This window comes from Uranotaenia lowii, chromosome 2 (genome assembly GCF_029784155.1).
Source record: "Uranotaenia lowii strain MFRU-FL chromosome 2, ASM2978415v1, whole genome shotgun sequence".
NCBI classification, from domain to species: Eukaryota; Metazoa; Arthropoda; class Insecta; order Diptera; family Culicidae; genus Uranotaenia; species Uranotaenia lowii.
In genome coordinates this window covers 109,868,640-109,888,893 of record NC_073692.1, presented here as the reverse complement: position 1 = coordinate 109,888,893, position 20,254 = coordinate 109,868,640, and the positions used below count along the sequence as shown (strand labels likewise).

The window sequence follows — 20,254 nt, the reverse complement described above, 5'->3', positions numbered from 1 at the left end:
GCACTGAGAAAACTTTTGAAGAAAATCTTAATCTTAAATTAATACGTACCGAGTAAATTTTCGGAGTCGTCAGTTTTTTGCTGAAATTTTAATGAATGTTGGTCTTAAAAGGGCCTGGGGGTGTTGGCAGTTATTTGACGGGATAGCTGCTATCCGTATCGTGACGTCAAAGTCTATACATCCTGGTTGAACATGCCGTACAGCAGCAGCAAGGCCAAGCAACTTTGAACACCAGTAATCGGGTCCGATGACGGATGCAGCAAGAACTTCCGAGCAGGATGTTTGCTTCGCTTGGCCTCGTCATCATATCTATAGGACACCGCTTTCAACCGGTGGTGGTTGTTTTCGGCGACCGATTCAACATTGATCCTTTCGGTAAAGCGTTGAGTTTCCCTTACGGTGTTTCCAATTCCGTCCCGAATAGAACAGAACCATGGTATCACATTCATTTTCCAATGAATTTAAATGTGACCATGTACTTCATGGTTAAAAGTACATCCGAGCGTGAATTAATTTAGAAATTTTAAACTTTCTAAGTTTTTCGTGTACGGATAATTTGAAGGCTGCGGCTCGCGCGGCACTTTGTTTTTCTTTTTTCGTCTAAACTCTAAACACAATCGTCGTCGGATAGTTTTCGACCCGAATAGAATTGCACCATGAAAAAACAATGAATTCCATGTTCACACACCATATATTGTACGGTTTACACAATGATTATTATCGTCCTCGATACCGTGAATGCACATTAGAATTCATAGTTTTTGACCATACATTTCATCGTTTTGACGAAAATAACCATGAAAAAGGGGTATTGTTATGTAGCGTGACCATGAAAAAAATGGCGATTTTCCATACATTGAGAAGCCCAAAAATATAAAGTTCATGGTTGAAACAGCTTCCAATTTTTCAAAGTAAAACCATGAAAATCCGATGATTTTCATTGTTAAGCCGCTGTAATAAAAATTTTCGCTCATGGTGGGGTTTTCGTACTTATTTTTTGGTTTTGTCATCATTTTCATAGTTTTTTTTTTAAATGAAGTTAGTTAGGATGGATTTATTAAAATTTAATATTTATTTTTAAAAAAATTACACTCAATATTACACAAAAATTAGAAAATTGCACTAAATTACACAGGGGCTCACACTACGCGGTGTTCCGAACCTGCTCCAGGCATCCATTCACTGCACTGTGATTGTTTTTGCTGAAATTTATAAAAATAAAAGATTAAACAAGATCGCCTCTTGTCAATTTCAATTTAACTCACCATTACGTCCATCTTCGAGCAATTTGAATGGGTTCTTTCTAAAAAAACACTCGAAAACTATCCGACGACGATTGTGTTTAGAGTTTAGACGAAAAAAGAAAAACAAAGTGCCGCGCGAGCCGCAGCCTTCAAATTATCCGTACACGAAAAACTTAGAAAGTTTAAAATTTCTAAATTAATTCACGCTCGGATGTACTTTTAACCATGAAGTACATGGTCACATTTAAATTCATTGGAAAATGAATGTGATACCATGGTTCTGTTCTATTCGGGGAGTGTTTTTTTAGAAAGAACCCATTCAAATTGCTCGAAGATGGACGTAATGGTGAGTTAAATTGAAATTGACAAGAGGCGATCTTGTTTAATCTTTTATTTTTATAAATTTCAGCAAAAACAATCACAGTGCAGTGAATGGATGCCTGGAGCAGGTTCGGAACACCGCGTAGTGTGAGCCCCTGTGTAATTTAGTGCAATTTTCTAATTTTTGTGTAATATTGAGTGTAATTTTTTTAAAAATAAATATTAAATTTGAATAAATCCATCCTAACTAACTTCATTTAAAAAAAAAACTATGAAAATGATGACAAAACCAAAAAATAAGTACGAAAACCCCACCATGAGCGAAAATTTTTATTACAGCGGCTTAACAATGAAAATCATCGGATTTTCATGGTTTTACTTTGAAAAATTGGAAGCTGTTTCAACCATGAACATTATATTTTTGGGCTTCTCAATGTATGGAAAATCGCCATTTTTTTCATGGTCACGCTGCATAACAATACCCCTTTTTCATGGTTATTTTCGTCAAAACGATGAAATGTATGGTCAAAAACTATGAATTCTAATGTGCATTCACGGTATCGAGGACGATAATAATCATTGTGTAAACCGTACAATATATGGTGTGTGAACATGGAATTCATTGTTTTTTCATGGTGCAATTCTATTCGGGGTGTCACCCGTTTGCTGGATTGTGATTAAAAACTTATTGCATTGTAGGACGACTTGATTGAATAAAATAAATTCAGATAAGAATAAGTTCAGATAAGAATATATTTTCGAATTAAGCTCGATTTTGTTTTCAAAACGCCGGGCACTTTTATTTCTTAACACCCCCGAAACACCCCCGAAACACACCCTAACACACCCGAAAAACAAAATTCAACAAACTAAACAATTCAACTAAAATTCAACTTTATTTGTTTATTATATTTATATTAAAATCATACTTCTCTAAAAAATCTTCAACTTCTTTTTCTATCCAACGTGCTGATTGAAATAGTTGCTGCTCCGAAAAACTGGGTCCCATTAGTTGCAAACTTATTGAGAGACCTCGTTTCGAAAGCCGAATCGGTAGGGACAGTACTGGAATGCCACCCATATTGGCCGGTTGGATACAAAAATCCTGCACAGCGCACTGGTCTCGATTATTATTACTCCGAGAAACTCCGAGTGACCATTTTTGGTCACAAATTACGATGCTTCAAGTTTGTTTATCTGAAATTGAGTGAGAAAGGAAAAAATGTTATCAAAATTCATAGATAGAAAAAATTCCAAAACAGTATAAAATACAAAATAAATAACTCACCATCAGAACCAGCATGTACACTTTCTCGTTCAATTCTTGGAAAAACCCGAAAAAATGTAACGAAATTGCAAATTTAACTGGTAATTCCAAAAAAAACCATCCACAATTTTAATCTGATACAGTTTTTTCTTAAAATAAATATCAACAAACATCTACACGCTGCGACATCGTTTGTTTAATTCTGCTCAAAACGGTAGAATTTTTTTCAGTGCATGTTTGCTCTCGCCCCTTTCTAGTGAGCAAATTTGGTGATTTCGTCGGTCCCGACGGCATCGGCCCTATTTTGCTCACCTTCATACTAACCTCCGGTGCGGTATGGAAGTGATTAAACTCGTGAGCATTTTCACTTTGCTCGCGATTGCTGCGGATGCCCTCAGTGCAAAATTTGAAATGATTTGTTTGATTCCTGAATTAGCGCAACGCGTTTCTATTTTGTATGGGAGAAAAAATTTTTTTACAAATTCATCCTGAAAATTCAAAGAAAATTTGAAATTTAGTTTGTCTTTTATTATTGGGTTACATGGTAAACATGAAAAGAAGATAAGTAATTCATGAAAAAGTTATAACCATTTCGAAATAAAAAATCTGAATCTATTGAAAATTATTTAGAAATAGCAGTCATTGCTTGCTATGGCTTTAAATAATTTAATGAAATATTTTTGCTTGCAGCGGTCTAGTATACAACCATAAGGTTTTGATGGGGCTTTACCAAGAACTGACGCCCGATAAGAGAGATATTCTTATGTTTATTTTATCTTTTTTGTTACGATTATAGCCGTTTTAGAGGATAGAAAGTGGACACCTGTTTTAATGATAAAAGTTAAGTTTTTGAAAATAAGATCTAAAACTCAGTTTGAAATATCTTAAAAAAGTGTACATTTTAACAAATGTACACACTTACACCTTGTCTTTAGAGCGTTTGTGGTTAAAAAACAGATTTTGGAAAATTTTGCACAACTTTGTTTGTGACCTTAAGTGCCATTTTTGCCGGGCTTGCGGTATAGCTCAGTTGCCAAGTCAATTGCTTCCTGAGCTGATATCCGCTAGTTCAAGCTCAAAAGTATTCATCGATCACAGTTGTACCGGATAAGTATTTCAATGACTGTCCGCCAACTGCATCGTTGATATAAGTTGCGAATGACATAAAGGTGTTAAAACGACTATAATCGAAACAAAAAATTTAAGTGCCATTTTTGACCAAATTTACTGGAGCTTTCCATGGTGTTGGCCTCTGTATCATGTTTCTCAAGGCTTTTATCGATTATAGGCCAGTGCCTTTCAATTTGTCGCAGTTTGAGACATTTTAGTGGATTTCGGTATTTCTCGATAAAATTTACTTCTTCTTGGTTCATCCAAAAAACGGTATATGTATGTAGTAAAATGATTAGATCACAAATCAAATCAATAAAATAATAAACACTTCAGTTTTCAAAAATGAGCTAGAAATGTTATGTTATTTGAATTTTTGCAGTAAGTATCTTCATTTATTGTGATCAATTAGAAAATGCAGAGCGCTTCAAGTCGTAAATACAACTGTTATGTCCCACTCGCATTTATATTTTTTTATTCAAATGCATTGTAGGTCATCAAAAATGTCATATTTTTAAACAAAGTCAAATTAATTTTTAACTAGAATGCCAATTCTATTATGTGTTGTGATATTTTTTGTGACGTCACAAAAACCGATTGTATCGAAAATTTTTATGAGACTGGCAGAAATTTCAAAGAAAACCACGTTTTAGAACGAAAATGGATTCCAATATCTTTTTGATTGTGTTGTTAGGGCTCTATTTCACTACGTTATGAAGTTTTTAGGTCCTTTGAAGATTGCATCATTTTTTTCCTTATTTATTAAAGGATGCAATATCACCTTGAAGCTAAAACGCACAAAAATGAAGAAAAATTCAGCTTTAAAAAGGTCTAGCTGGTAGCCATGGGACCATCCATAAATTACGTAACGCTCCTATGGGGGGGAGGGAGTAAGCTTGAGCGTTACGAATTGTGACATAGGGGAGGGGGGGAGGTGTACTCATCGTTACGTAACGATTTTTTCCTTAAAAATTTCAGTTTCATCGCAGCTACTTTGATGTCATTCAATTTTAGCAGAATGATAAGCAAACCAAAATCAGTTTAAATTTTGTGAGCTTCAACATGAAACTGGATTGTAACCATTCCTCCCTCAATATTCTGAAATAGATTCCTTTAAATGTGTAATGAATATCCGAAAAAAACGAATATTAGGTACATTTATCCCCAAGAAAACAATTCATGCTTAAGACGGAAATTGTATTATTTTTTCTCTATTAATAAAAAAAAATGCAATTTTAATTATTCCGACGGATATTAATAAGTGGAGTATATCTTGCGTAACAAGTTATGCTCTTTGAACCAAAAAGACAAACAAGGTAGATCATTAGTTAACAAGTACAGAGCAACTCGTAATAAGATATTCAATTTATTTTATCAACGAATTATCATCAATGAGTACTAAGAAACGATTTGGATAGATAATAATTTTGTTGTGTAGAACGTTGAAAATCTTTATGTTACAATTTTTTTTTCTTCTAAAATCAGTATTTAAAAATATAAGAAAATTGGGGAGGGAGGGGTAATTATCAGCGTTACGTAATTTTCATAGGGGGGTATGTCGAAGCGTTACGATTTGTGACATGCGGGGGGGAGGGGGTCAAAAGTGCATTTTTGCGTTACGTAATTTATGGATGCCGCCTATTGAGTGTTCAATTGATTGTCATGAATTTTATCCAACCGTTTTCCATATACAATTCTTATGTATAACAATATACATCAATTATTGATTATTAACTCAGTTTACTTAAATGCCAATAAAAGATTGTAGTTTAGTATACAAATTTGTGTACTGATAACTTTATTGTAATGAGGAGCTTAAACTGCACTGTCTTGAACATTTTCATGGAAGACTTTGAACTTATTTTGAAAAATTTTCAAATTTTAGTGGGGAAAATCCAATATGTTTTCGAATTTCGATGGTCTATTTTATAGAAAAAATATTTGAAAATGCTACTTTTTTGGTACCGATATTGAAGAGCAAGAATCTTTCATGAATAACGTGTTTTTAAAGTGAAAATTCCCAGCAGATTGTTTTAATTATCAACCAAAAAGGCAGGTTTCCTAGTAAACTAACAGATTTTTCGTGATTGTGACCTCACAGTCTGTACCAATACTACAGCAGGGATGCCTTGGCACTACCTTCTTTAAATATTCCTTCGAGTCTACTTGGTTGCAAATCTTTTTGAATTAAAGGGAACCTTTCGATTGCTTCGATTCAGTAGAATGCCAAGTTCTCCAATAACAGATCGCCAACTGCAACGTTGATATAAAGTTGCGAATGCTGTAAAGATGGTAAAAAGACTATGATCGAAACAAAAAACCGAATTCCAACTTGTGCCAAATTCGGTAAAAATTTCAACTTCTCCTGAAGCCACATTTTTTCATATTTTTTTAGAAAGAACTTGTATAAGTATTGTGATCTTTAATAAATAAGAAAAGAGTTTCCAATATTTCTTTAAAGGGCTTATTGTTATTCCGTATTCAGGCTGCATTTAGCATATTTTTTGATTATTTTTGCTGTATTGTGACAGTTGTGAGTAATTTTTTGGGAAACTTTTTCTTTTTTAAACCACTTTTGTAGAATTTAGGAAGCGAGTGGCAACTATCTCTTTATTCCGGTTTCCTGGCTCTTTTTCTATCCAGATTTCGGTATGTTTTGAAGAAAATAAATTTCTCCAAACATCTTAATTATTTTAAACACCGAAAACTTCGCATTCCTTTAATAGAGGACGAATGGCTAAACTGGTTAAAATTTCTTTATGAAAAAAATTGAATGGAATCCAGTAAATCTTTTTTTGCCGTTAAAAAGGGAGAATAAGCCCGTCCATATAGACCCGGATTACTATTTTGGATGTGTCTTCAAAACTACTGCACCGGTTTTCAAAAACTGTACCATTTTGAAGCCGTCTACATGTTCACTATTTATTCATGAAGAAAAACAGTTATTATATTTTGTTGATGTTGATGTTGATGTGAAAATTGAACTGAAAGACAAAATGTTCAAATAAAGATGGCGTTTTTGAGCAAAGATCATGACCATTCCGGTTAATATAATGAAATTTCTCTATCTTAGCTAAGTTTTGTCTGATTTAAAGATTTATTTAATATAAAAAAAAAGTTTTTTGAAATGAAGAGTTAATCACCGTAAATTTATTTTAATGAAATTAAATTATCGGCTATATCGGGGAAATTTTATATTCTTTGAGGAAGAATATTCAAGAATTGAAAGATTATAGACGGATAGAAGATTAGAATAAGGTGAATGATGTTGAAAATGAGCGGAAGGTAACTTTAATTTGAAAAACTTTTCATCACATTTGATCACATTTGATCACAATTTGATCACAATTTGATAATAGTGACTACTTCTATCGCCCCTCACTTAAAAAAAAGTCAGCAAATAAAATTTATCATCTCGATATGTCTGAAGATTTTTGTGTTTAGGAATTGATGAGAAACTTTCGTAAAATAATTTTAGTTTTATAAAACTTTATGTCAGTTTTGTATAGGACCCTCACATTCCAACTCAGGTAACGATGGGTTACTCAGAAAGATAAATAATCTTCTCGTATGTAGCCCCTATTATGTGGCAATTATAAGTTAAATTAGTTGAAAGATGCCTCCTATTATACGTTGATTTTGTGTGTGAGCCCTCTTTCCTTAAGAGGGAAGGGCTTTTGACTATCATACGAACTATCCTTGGCCACCTCAACACCTGATACGAAAATTCAGGTATAACTAATTTTCAGCTGATGGTACCTCATCACACCTTCTTTTTGTATATAAAATTTTTCAATACAATCAGTCACCAGTTGAATCGAAATTTGTTTGTATTTCTTGATTTGGTTCAATAAAAGATCTTTTCGTCTAGACAAAAAATCAATTTCTTCAAAAATGTTTCGGTTTGCATTACAATATACCATTTTTTTTATGACACGTACTAAGTTTTGTATACATCATATAAATTTGAAAATTATTCGAGATCTGTCATATTGAATTTTGATTTTGTATGGAAGCCCCCTTTCATTAAAGTAGGAGATCCTTTTGAGTGTAACACAAACCATCTCTGGCCCACAAAACACCCTCGTACCGAATTTAACGTTATTCTGAACGCCCTATTCGTACATGATGGTGTTATAAGGATAACGCTTCTATTTTTATATTTGAGATTTCTGACGAAAGTCTATGAAATGTTTTCTTTCTTAATTATGAAACGAGATTGAAAACCAAGGAGTATTTTTAAATTTTAACAAAAAGTCACCGTTTTCTAAAAAAGCCCATAGAAGTTTAATTTTTTGCTTGGGACTTAAACTTAAGTAAAATTTCAGATTTAATTGATAGTTAACATACATATGAGTTTCTTTTTGTGTTTTCGTTTTAAATTGCTACATTACAGGATCAACGTGTTTTCTTTCGTTTTTGGAGGCCCAAAGTGTGTTAAACAAGTATAAATAATAAAAGTTAAAAAAAAACACGTAAATCTTGTTTTTCTCAATGCGTATAAATAACTGCAACATTTTATTCTCCTATCTCAACGAATTAACCATAGTAAGGGCAATTAAATATTTAGAGTATTGCAATCGTTAAGAATTGGATTGCATTCATTGAATTTTTATTAATTTCCATCCCGTTTATATTCAAACAAAACAATGATGCTGAAATTCTGTAAATGAGAGAAAAGATGTGACAATTGAAAAAAATTTGCCTCTAAATTGCAATACGTTGCACAAATGTTTCAAATTTCATGCAAATGTATAAATGGTCAACACATTTAAACTTAATACTTTTAGTATCTCAAAAAATGTAATTTTATGAAATTTGGTTCATGGAATGGCATTTGAAAACCTAGAGAATTTGAAGGACCTTCTTATGTTGACCTTAGGCCTTTAAGTGTTAATCCGAGCAGGTATTGATGCCTAAATCAATAGCAAACAATAGCCAAAATAAGCTATAGATGCCAAAATGATTGTATTATTTAGTGTTGTATTTTTCCCTAAGCCAAATTTAGGTTCCATCAAAATATCAATATGTACAAATTCGATGACTAACCAATACCAAAGTAAAGCATGATAGCACGAAAAGGTGTTGGTTTTACTACAAGAGCTGAATAAGGCATCGTCAAGGTTTCCTTTACTATCATAAATCAAAAATGATTGACGAATATGATATCATGATATGGTATCTCATTTACAACAGGTTTATTAAGTTGTTTGAATTGAAATTCAACTGAAAACAAATAAAAAAATAAGTCATTACCAGTGTAGTGTGCATAGTATTATGTGATTATTTATTTTTATCATTTCGACCGTGATTAATGTTTTATAGAAAATTTTAATATGTTTTATAGAAATTTTGGCTATTTTTCGTTCCACGGATTCAATCGAACAACTAAGCTTCAGAAATGCCCGTCGTTTTGACCATTTTTGGTGGTCTTTCTCAAGGGAACTGAAAGTTTATTATTTTTTCAACATTCGAATGAGCATCGTTAATATTCCACACATTACCTCAGATACCCCAGCCTTCAACCTTATCCACATCTTTCACATAATAGATTGCATAATTTGAAAAGTAGGTTGAAGTAGAAGTTCGACCTCAGAATATCGGAAGGGAAAAATATTATTTTTCACCGATCAAAACCTTAAGAAATTTTGTGAAATAACAGTTAGAAGCAAACACTGGACTTCTAAACGATGGACAAAAACTATATTGACAATATCAACAAAGTGCGTCTACACAATTTATACTATTTAAACAATGCTCATTATTATGTTGAAAAAATAATAAATTTCCAGTGCCCTTGAGAAAAAACAAAAAAATGGTCTAAACGTCGGGCATTTCAAAAGCTAAGTTGCCAAAAGCAGAAAATAGCCAAACTTATTATAAAAGTGAATTTTTATCTGTCATTATAAAACTCGGCATCATTAAGGTATCATATTGCTATCATGACTTGCTGAAATAAATTGGTGGGGTAGAGTGGTAAATCATAGGCCACTTCTATTCTTTGATCCATAACTTCTTTATTGTCAAAAGAAAAATTGAAAAAAGACAAATGGTATGGTTTTCTAGATTTCTAACGTTTCATTAGGCTTTTATTAATATTTTTAGTAAATTAGTTTCCCGAATCCTGACTGTTAAAAAAAGTATATGAAATAAAAAAATATTGATCAAATAACATGAAAAGTTTGCCGCCGGCCGTGGCCTAGAGGACAGCGTTCCAGTCTTCTAAGCCAGAGTCCATGAGATCGAATCCCGATCACGGCACACATAGTACACTTTCAGTGGTCTGGTGGTTTTAGCATTTGTAAGATGCTAGCCAATTATATCCTTGAAAGATTGTACGCATTAGAGTTAAGTAAATTAGATCTCTTCAAAGAAACATGATGTTTCACTGAGATCCTATATGTGTGTGTTCGTTTTAAAAAAAAAAAAAAAAAAAAAAAGTTTATAAGTTGACCCAAATCTGTAATTTCATTAGTCACGTTGTTATCTAAAAATAATTTCAGGTCAGAAAATAAAAAAAGAGAACTGTGTATGAAAGAATAATTTCAAAAACCTGGCTCGCCAACGTTTTTGCAAAATTCCTTATAAAACTGGATTAATGTTCGTCTTTATCGCATTGATAAAAATTGACAAAATATTTGCCTTAACTCTTTATTTGGCATAAGGAACGTCTGGACAGTTATAAATAATAATCGTTTGAACTATCAATATTAAAAGTTTAACTCAGTCGAAATATTTTGAAAAGAACATACATCTCATTGTTTAAAACACGTAATTTTTGTTGTTGAAAACAATTTAAGATGATCGTTTTTTGGTTCTTTCATTGATGACTATAAAAGTCTGCTTCAATCGTCAAACTTAGCTTAGTTTGCAAATTCTCATTTCCAACATTGATTTGCTACAACATAAACTGACAGCCGGTTGACCAGACGACATGCAATTTGTTGCCCGCGCACGAATGACTCAAGCCGTCGGATTCCATGCAGCTGTGTGCATGAGGTCCACCTCGAATGGACCAAATGGTTCTTATGCTGTTGGGTGGGAAATTTCAATCCCTCCATGAACCATGCCTCAATTCTCTACCGGACCTTATTCAACCAATCGAACTGTATTAAAAATTCATCAACGAGCTCCGTTTGATACTTCGAGAAAACCAATGTTGCACATTTCCAGTCGATTGAGTCCCCAATAAACCGAGTTAAAGGCACGGCGAACAGCGAATGTTCTTGTCCCAAATGTCAATAAAGGCTCAAACCGTTTAAGCTCGCTCAATTTGTTTCAAATTTCCCTGCACCCTCGTGATTGCTTGATCGCGGTGGGAATGTTGCTCAAATCAAACAAACGGCTGCCTGGAGGGTCCGTCTGGCGTTTTTTTTGCCCTGGAAGTTTGTCTGTTTGTAACCGTTCCCTCAAATAATGTTGTCAGATGGCGTTGTTCGATTGAGTATGGTCGTTTGGTGGAATATTTAAGGACCTCTGCTGTTGTCCAAAACAATTGATACGAAATCAATGCGATTTAGAGCTTGCTCTTGTCTTTTACCTAGCAAATTTCACTGCTTAGAATAAATAGTGAATAGTGAGTGAGCGATAGTGAATTTTGAAAAGGGTGAATGCGCCAAATGTGAACAAACGGAGTTCTTAGCTGGGCGAAAAGGTACGTTCGGAGAACTTTAATTTGATTGTTAAACGTTAATATTTTGTTTTCGAGAAATAAAGAAACCAAAATAAAATTTTTGCTGGGAGCTTATCGAGCTGTCAAACTTTAAACGCGTTTTTCTCGAAACAGTGATGTTTGTGCATTCGCAGTATTTAAAAATTCGATACCGAAATGTTTCTGTTTTAGAGTACATTGATCAGAAAAAAGGGTAGGGAAGAATGACCCTGGCTGTTAAACACCTTTGGTAAAAAAAAGATCAGGTAGAGGTTATACTCTGAGAATTCAGTACCAACTTTCGATCTCAACCTTTCACGAATAAATGAATCAAGAACCGCCGAAGTTTTAAGAGTTTTAAAAACCTGAAAAGTCAGTTAAAAAAGTCTGAAGAGTACAAAGAGTCTCTAAAGTCTTAAAAATCTCTGAAGCCTCAAAGAGTCTAAAGAACCTCAAGATTCTCAAAAGCGCCCAAGGAGTCGCAAGAGTTGGCTCAAAAATCTTTAGTGTCTGAAAGTTTATAGAGCCTGAAGATTCTGAAGAGTCCAAAGAGCCTTATTAGTTTAATCGGTCTCAAATTCCTCAAAAGCCTCAAAAGTTTCCAAAGTCTCATGATGCTAAAGAGTTTCAAGAATCTCATAAGCTGAAAGTTGTCTGAAGTCCTAGAAGCTTCAGCAGACTGCTGCTAGACTCCTCGAAAAAGTCATGAGTCTCGAAATTCAGTCGAACCTGTATAAACGAGAGTCCAGGAACTTTTTTTCTCGCTTAAAAAGGTATCTCATTTATCCAGGTTCTTTACTATAGAAAGTTTGAGGCACATAAATGCTATTGTTATTCATATAAATGAACAAAATACAAACCCTTTCAATATCTGATAAAAAAAAGTCATGAGTAAGGCTATGATCATTTAGTATCCGGGCACTTTATTTCGGTGATATCTACATTAATAGAGCTCGGATTTGCAAAACTTTAGTTGCGTTGTGTTGGCTATGAAAAAGACTACCTTGCCAATTTTTGATAGATTTTTAAGTAAACGTGTGTTTGAGATATTTACGATGCAAAAAGACATGATAAAAATAATTTTGCCCAAATTTGCTCCTTTTACGGATTTTGCGCCTCGAAAATTCTTCATTGTTGACTTGAAAGCTCATGAACTGTTGATTTTTTCTGATTTTTTTTTCGGACCAAATGATTAAGAAGTATAAGGAGCCACTCTAGGATGCTCGCAAAGTTCAAACCAAGCATCGCAGTGGAACCCTTGATCTTAAATATGGTAAAAAGTCTAACCGAATGCAGACTCCTTAAATAATGCAAAAATTCCATTTCCGACAGGCAAAAAGTGTTGCCTGATTAGTAGACACCTGTACATAACTAATAATGATCAGTTCCAAAGATCGCAATCTGTGCACAATATGACAGATGTGTTCTGATGGACAAAAAAAATTATGTTAAAACTGGATTTAAGAGATCAAATTCTTCGAGATGCCTAAACATGAAAAGGTTCCAACCAGATTCCAATTGCTTTTTCCAGGTGAGTTTGTGTAAAATTTCATGATTTTGCAAAGGTTTTGCTGAAAAAAGTGTGCAAAGATGAAAAGGAGATTTTATGAAAAAGTTAGAGTATTTTTTGAAATCATTGATATTTTTTTTTTTATTTTCACATTAAATGTCATTTAACACCTTCATTTCCTCCATAGAAAGTTTTTCGATCAAATGATAGTTTTTAAAATACACACGTTTGTAACTGCTCGGATTCTAAATGATCATAGCCTTATTCTTATAGTTTTTTTTTATCTATTTTCAGATTCCCTCTGCATCACGATGTCATGGTTTTACCAAAAATTGAGTTCGGAAAAGTTATTGTCTTGAATTTCCTTAGTCTAGCCAGGAAAAAACTCCGGTTTTTAGAGGTTTTACACTCTCACTTTTAAAGGTTTTGGACTTTAAAAAGCACGTGACGTCGCAATTTCTCTCACAAGAGATTTCTCACTTAATCAGTTCTTGTTTGTCCAGGTTCTACAGTATTAGAAATCTCAAAAGCCTTATGAGTTTTATGAGGCTCAAGAGCTTTATGAATAAGAAATTCAAGAGCCTGAAAAGTATCAAGAGTTTGAAAACGCTAAGAGTTTTAAAACCTTCAGAGATTCTAAAGAATCGCACAAGTTTCAAGATCGTGAAGAGTCTCAAGAGTTTGAAAAATATCAAAAGCTCTCAAATCAATAGTCTCGATTTTTAAAAGAGGATCAAAACTCTTAAAGTATATTCTAAAGAGAGCAGAAATTCTCAAAAAGCTCTGAAGTCTCATATGAACTCTCAAGAGTCTTAAGTAAATCAAAATTTTGGAAAAGCTTAAGAGAAGAGATTCATGAATCTTAAAAATCTAAAGATTTTAGGCTCTCTGATTTCAGTCTGGAGAGTCTCATAGATTTTTTTTTTGAGAATATAGATAGATTCGAAAAAAATCGAGAGTCTGTAGAAATCTCAAGAGATTAAAGAGTCGGTTGAGACTTACATATGGTTCTTTTTAGGGCCAAGAGTCTCAAGAGTCTTTTGAATTTTCAAAGTCTGACGAGACTCAAGAGTGTCAAGAGTGTTGACAATCTCAAGTATCTTAAAAACCTGTAGAGTAGACTGAGTCGTTTTGAGGTCATTTTTGAACTTCTCAAACTCTGGCATCTAAAAAGCTTCGTTTTGGTTCAAAACTCATCCATGATTTTTTGCAAAAAATATAAGTAACGTTTACATGAGTCAATTTGGGCTTTTAGGTTTGTATGGGAAAATTGAATATTTTGTACTAGAAAATCAACATCATTTCTGTTTGTCCTGTGTTGAAAAGGGGCATGTCTTTTGGCATTGAAAATCAATAAATTCAATTGATATCACTGCTGGGTGCCTACCCAGATAACCAGAAATCGTAAAGCAGTGTTCATTGTAGATTGTATAAGCATCCAGGTTAAATTGGAATTGTATAAATATCATGTTGTAGCTTAACCTAGTTATATTTTATCGTTTATGGTTTGTATAGTTCATAACAAACGATAATATTTTGTTAATCGTATAGAAAGATCACTAAAGTTGTTTTGAATTGCAGTAGAATTGTGTAAAGCTCAATATTATATCCCTCTGTACAATTAAGCAATCTTTCATGCTTGCGATCTATGATGACACATTATTTCCATGAAAGGTCGTACAGTAATTGTAAGAACATCGTATAATGGAATTTTAACAATCTGCAGATTGTCGAATTGTTTAACAGTACAGTAAATAGCTAGCTAAGCTCGCACAGCGCTGAATACAATTATTGATTGTAATCGAATCGTCTATGAGATAGGTTAAAGTTTTATATCAAAAAACTGCATCTATAAATAGATTTGGAGTCCGAAATGATGCAGTCAGTGGTACTTTATACGATCAACTGATTTTTAAACGGAACTCTCAACTCTACATGAACAAATTGGCTTGTTTGTATCAATATGAAATGGCGCCGAGGAAGTATCGAAGGACAGGGATCGGAACGTTGTGTGTTCGAGACTGAGGAAAAAGAGACACATAAAGTTGTATATGGTTCAATTTTTTTTCGCAGTGAACATTAAATTCTATTGTATTAATGTTCACGGCGATTCATAGTAAAATCGTAATAAAGGAAAAATATAATTGCTTTGGGATACAGTAACAATAAATTGTATTAAATGGCGAAGAAAGTTGTTCAAACCTCAGGCTACCTGCTAAAGGAAATTGTAATCAAATTGTAGGGCAGGCAATAGAAAGTTGTAAGTTGTACAATCCTAAGATTTTATGCAAAGCTAAGTTGCTATCAAATTGTTGAAAACGCAATACAAAGTTTTATATTTTCAAGGTGAGCAAAATTTGGTCCGTATATTGCCTCCACTTTGGTACGTACAGGCTCATATAGAATATTCTACACAACTTTTTCAGATTGTACAAAAGTGTGTATATCTCAAAAACAACTCAAATATACAGACCAAAATGTTCACTGGGTAGTAAGGTAATGCATGACTTCTTTTCAAGCAATACTTCGTGAGGAACTAGCAGTGATGTCAATTGAATTTATTGTTTTTCAATGCCAAAAGGCATACCCCTGCTGAGCAGCTAATAACTTTTTTGTCCATTAAAATACGAAGTTTTGGTTTTTGGAAAAGTTATGAAGCGGAAAATTTCCTTTTAAAAATTTAAAAATTGGCATCAAAAACCATAAGTCGGCTCCCATACAAACCTAAAAGTTCAAATTCACTCAAAAAACGTTAGTTAAAAATTCTGCAATAAATCATGGATGAGTTTTGAGCCAAAACAAAGCTTTCCACATCCCAGGGTTTGAGAAAGGCTATTGTTGAGTCTGTAGTCTGTAGAGACTTATGACTCTTATCTTCATCAAGAGTCTCAATAGTCTTAAGAATCTTAGAAGACTAAGAGACTCAAGAGTTTCAAGAGCTTCACGATACAGCAAAATCTCAGAAGTCACAACAATTTTTATAATCTTAAAAGTCTAAAGTGTCTTAAGTCAAGGGTTGCAAAAGCTTCGTGGGCTTTAGCCAAAAATTTTAGAATTTTTGAGGAAATTGAGTCTCAAAAGCATCAAAATTGTCAAAAATTTCAAAAGTTTTATAATTCTTAGGATTTTACTTTTGAAGATTTTGAGCGTGTTTAATTGTGTCCTAGCTCACAATAGTCTCTAAAATTTCAAAATCCACATGGATCTAAAGGGCTTCGAAGGTCTGACGAGTCTCAAATGGTTTTTAGATTCTCTTAAAATTCAAGCGTCTTAAGAGATTCAGACTTCTAAGATTAAACAGAAATTCAAGAGTTTCAGTGGCTTCAAAAATTCTAAGTAAGGCAAGGGTGGAATTTGAGGAGTTGACTAAATTGTGTCGAAACTTTAAGGAATTTCGTTAGGCTCGAGGGTTTTAAGTGTCATGAAAATCACAAGGGTCTCAAAGGTTTCAATATTGATTCCGAGAGTCTCAAGAAGCATAATCACACAAAGAAATCGCAAGAGTCTCAATAACCTCAACAACTTCAAAGGTCCAAGAGAAACCAGCTTATGAACTTGAAGAGTATCAGGGACCCTTTAATCCAAAATTTTTTAAGAGCCTCGTATGCTACGGAAGTTCTAACGATCTTAATAGTCTCAAGTAATTGAATAAAATTATGTGTCTTAGGTGTTAAGAGTACCAGGAATGCCCGTTGTACCAAAAGAACCAAGAGTCCAAAAATGACAAGAATATTAGTAGTTTGAAAAGTTTTCGAAGTTTCAATGTTCCGAAGAGACTAAATAGCCTCAAAGCCCTCAATGAGCTTTTAATAACAACAAAGTCTTAAAAGTTTCAGAATTCTACGATTTTTAAAAGTCTCAACAATATCAAGAGTTTAAAAAAATCACCACATTTAGTCTTAAGGGTCTGAAACGTCTCGAAATTGTAAAGATTTAGAGAAAACCTAAAAAGTCTCGAAAACTTAAAGTCTACACACCAAAAAATAGTTGCGATATTACATCAAAAACGTGCACATAACTTGAGTCGCAAATGCTACCTAATATTACATCGTTTTGATTTAAAAAATTACATCGTTAAGATAAAAAAAATTACACATAAAAATGTATCGTAGTGGACAAACACAGAAACGTTGTGCATAAAAACGTTGTAAAAATTTGGATGTCATACAAGGGAAGATATTATTTTCGGAACTTGTCGTTGTTCTTTCCGAATTATGTGTAAGTTTGCAATTATAATTATTAGATGTCTGTCGAACTCTTTGCTTTCAAATGATGAAATTGAGGAAGTAAAAACGACTTAATTTTTGAAAATCGCTGTTGGTCAGTGTGGTCATAATTTATACTCTGAAGGATTTTATATTCAAAATTTACTGGGGAAATTTCAGAGGAGTAAATATTCAATTGTACTACAAACATAACACTTTCTGATTGAAATTCATTACAGCAAAATACTAATAAAAAAAACTCCTTAACTGCAATTGATTAATGGCTACTTGACTAGATAGGATCAGTAATGAGAGTTTCGGATTTTCGACTGAATTCACCAAATTAGCCACCAGCGTTCACAATCGCGTATAATATCTAATCATTCAAAAGTTTTCTACATTTGATGGTCTGTAAGATAAGCCACAAGTAAATCGAATGTTTGATTGTTTTTTTTTTTCTGCAACAGATTCCGGCAATGTAGTTTATCGTTGAAACTATCAGCATCCCGTAGACTCGGCTCGGCTTTCTCAACTCTGGATCTTGATGTAATGCCTCAAATAGGTAACGCAGGACATGAAGGGAGAAACGGGATGTAGTTTTGAGCCTATAAAAGGTTTCAATATAATTTTAACACCCGAAAGCAGAAGAAAACATAATCTAAACACTTACCCTCCATCCATTTATTTATTTCTTCTCACACTCCTTGTACATTATTTCTTCAGACTAAATGTCCTAAAAACAAAAAATTATAAATATTAGCACATATTAACGGATTTGCTTATAAATTATAAACAATTTGAAATATTTTACCAGTTAATCGGTTGCCTCAGAGCCTCTAAAACCCTTCCGACGTTATTGATATGATTTTTTTTTCTGTTGACAGGTATGAGTTGCTTCGATGTTATTTCATACAATGATGTGATATTACACGAACAGACATGTTTAAATTGTGTACATCGTTTAGATGTAATAAAAGAAAATTGTGTAATATAATAACATAAATTCAAATTTTTACATCACATGGCTAACATCTGCTAGAATTACATCGTCCATCGTTACATTTTTTTTAACTGTGTAGTGTACAGAGTCGAGAATCAATAAAACGAGTCGAGAGTTGAAAGAATAACTTCAAGAGTAAATATTCGAAAATCAAGAATTCAGAGTCGAAGGTCCAGGTGAACTTCAAATTTTGACGGTAAAAACGCGAGAGTTGAAGGCCAAGAGTCACGAGTCGACGGTAGTAACACTAGAATTCAGAATCGAGATTCGAGGGTTGAGAGTAAAGAGTCGTGAGTCAAGAGTTAAGAATTGAAAGTGGAGAATCGAAAGCCAACAGTCGGCAGTCGAGAGTCGAGAGTAAAGAATAAAAATTCGATAGTTGAAAGCTTTGAGGAAAGAGACGAAAGTCAAGAGTCGTGAGTTTAGAGTCGAAAGTCGAAAGTCGAGAGTCTAGAGCAAGGAACAGAGCCAAAGCCGAGTGTCGAGAGTCGAGAGACGAAAGACGAGAAACGAGAGTCGAGAGTCGAGAGTCGAGAGTCGAGAGTCGAGAGTCCAGAGTCCAGAGTCCAGAGTCGAGAGTCGAGAGTCGAGAGTCGAGAGTCGAAAGTCGAAAATCGAGAGTCGAGAGTCGAGAGTCGAGAGTCGAGAGTCGAGAGTCGAGAGTCGAGAGTCGAGAGTCGAGAGTCGAGAGTCGAAGGTAGAGAGTCGAGAGTCGAGAGTCGAGAGTCGAGAGTCAGGAAATGAGAATCGAGAGTCAAGAATTGAGAGTTGAAAGTCGAGAGTCGAGAGTCCAGTGTAGAGAGTCAAGAGTCAAGAGTTTGGAGTCGAGAATCAACAGTCGAAAGTTGAGAGCTGATAATCGAAAGTCCAATGTCGAGAGTTGAGAGTCGAGAGATGAGGGTCGAAAGTCAAGAGTCGAGAGTCGAAAGTCGAGAATCAAGAGTCAAGAGTCGAAAGTCGAGAATCGAGAGTCGAGAATCGAGAGTCGAGAGTCAGAATGCGAGAGTCAAGAATCAAAATTCGATAAAGAATAGCTGGGGACTTTAAGTTAACAGTCGTAAGTCGAGAGTCGAGAATCAAGGTTCGAGAGTCGAGAGTCGAAAGTCAAGTGTCGAGAGTCGAGAGTCGAGAGTCGAGAGTCGAGAGTCGAGACTTAAGAGTCGAGAGTCGACAGTCAAGAGTCGACAGTCAAGAGTCGACAGTCGAGAGTCGAGAATCAAGAGTCGACAGTAAAGATCGAGAGTCGAAAGTCGAGAGTCCAGAGTCAATAGTCGAGAGTCAAGAGTCGAGAATCGAGGGTCAAGAGTCGAGAGTCGAGAGTCGAGCATTGAAAGTCGACAGTTGACAGTCAAGAGTCGAGAGTCGAGAGTCAGAAGTCGAGAGTCAAGAATCAAAATTCTATAATCGATAGCTGAGGACTTAGAGGCAAGAGTCGTAAGTTGAGAGTTAAGAATCGAGGTTCGAGAGTCGAGAGTCAAGAGTCGAGAGTCGAGAGTCGAGAGTCGAGAGACAAGGGTTGAAAGTTGAGAGTCGAAATTTGTAAGTTTGTTATACAAAAAAAATATTTCAATAAGGTCCATGAACCACAACAGTGCAGGGGTTTGAAAATATTTATTTAAAATTTTAAAATTAGATACCTAATTTTTTTGAAGCAAATTTTAAGTTCACAACAAGAAGCATCAGTTTGAAAATGTTATTAATGAATTATCGAAAATATCATTGATATGAAACTTTCATTGTGATTTGTTTTGGAGGTTTGGATTTATTTCTGATATTTTTGATTATGAAAATTATATTAGAAAACCGTTTCCTTACTAACTATGAATTTTGGAATTGTTATTATTTTTAGCTAAATTTGAGTTTGAAAAACACCCCTTGGACGGGTCCTTCGCACGGGCTTATTTAAAACAGAATGGATATTTAAAAATTGCATTGAAACTTCTAAA

General features: G+C 34.1%; 1 long non-coding RNA gene across 1 annotated transcript; it reads right to left on the bottom strand.

Moving 5' to 3' along the window:
• Nucleotides 1–2,442: 2,442 nt before the first annotated feature.
• LOC129748617 (uncharacterized) lies at nucleotides 2,443–3,150 on the bottom strand. Its single transcript, XR_008737776.1, has 2 exons — nucleotides 2,854–3,150; nucleotides 2,443–2,762 (listed from the first exon to the last, which is right to left on the bottom strand). It is a non-coding gene; the product is annotated as an uncharacterized LOC129748617 (long non-coding RNA).
• Nucleotides 3,151–20,254: the final 17,104 nt, after the last annotated feature.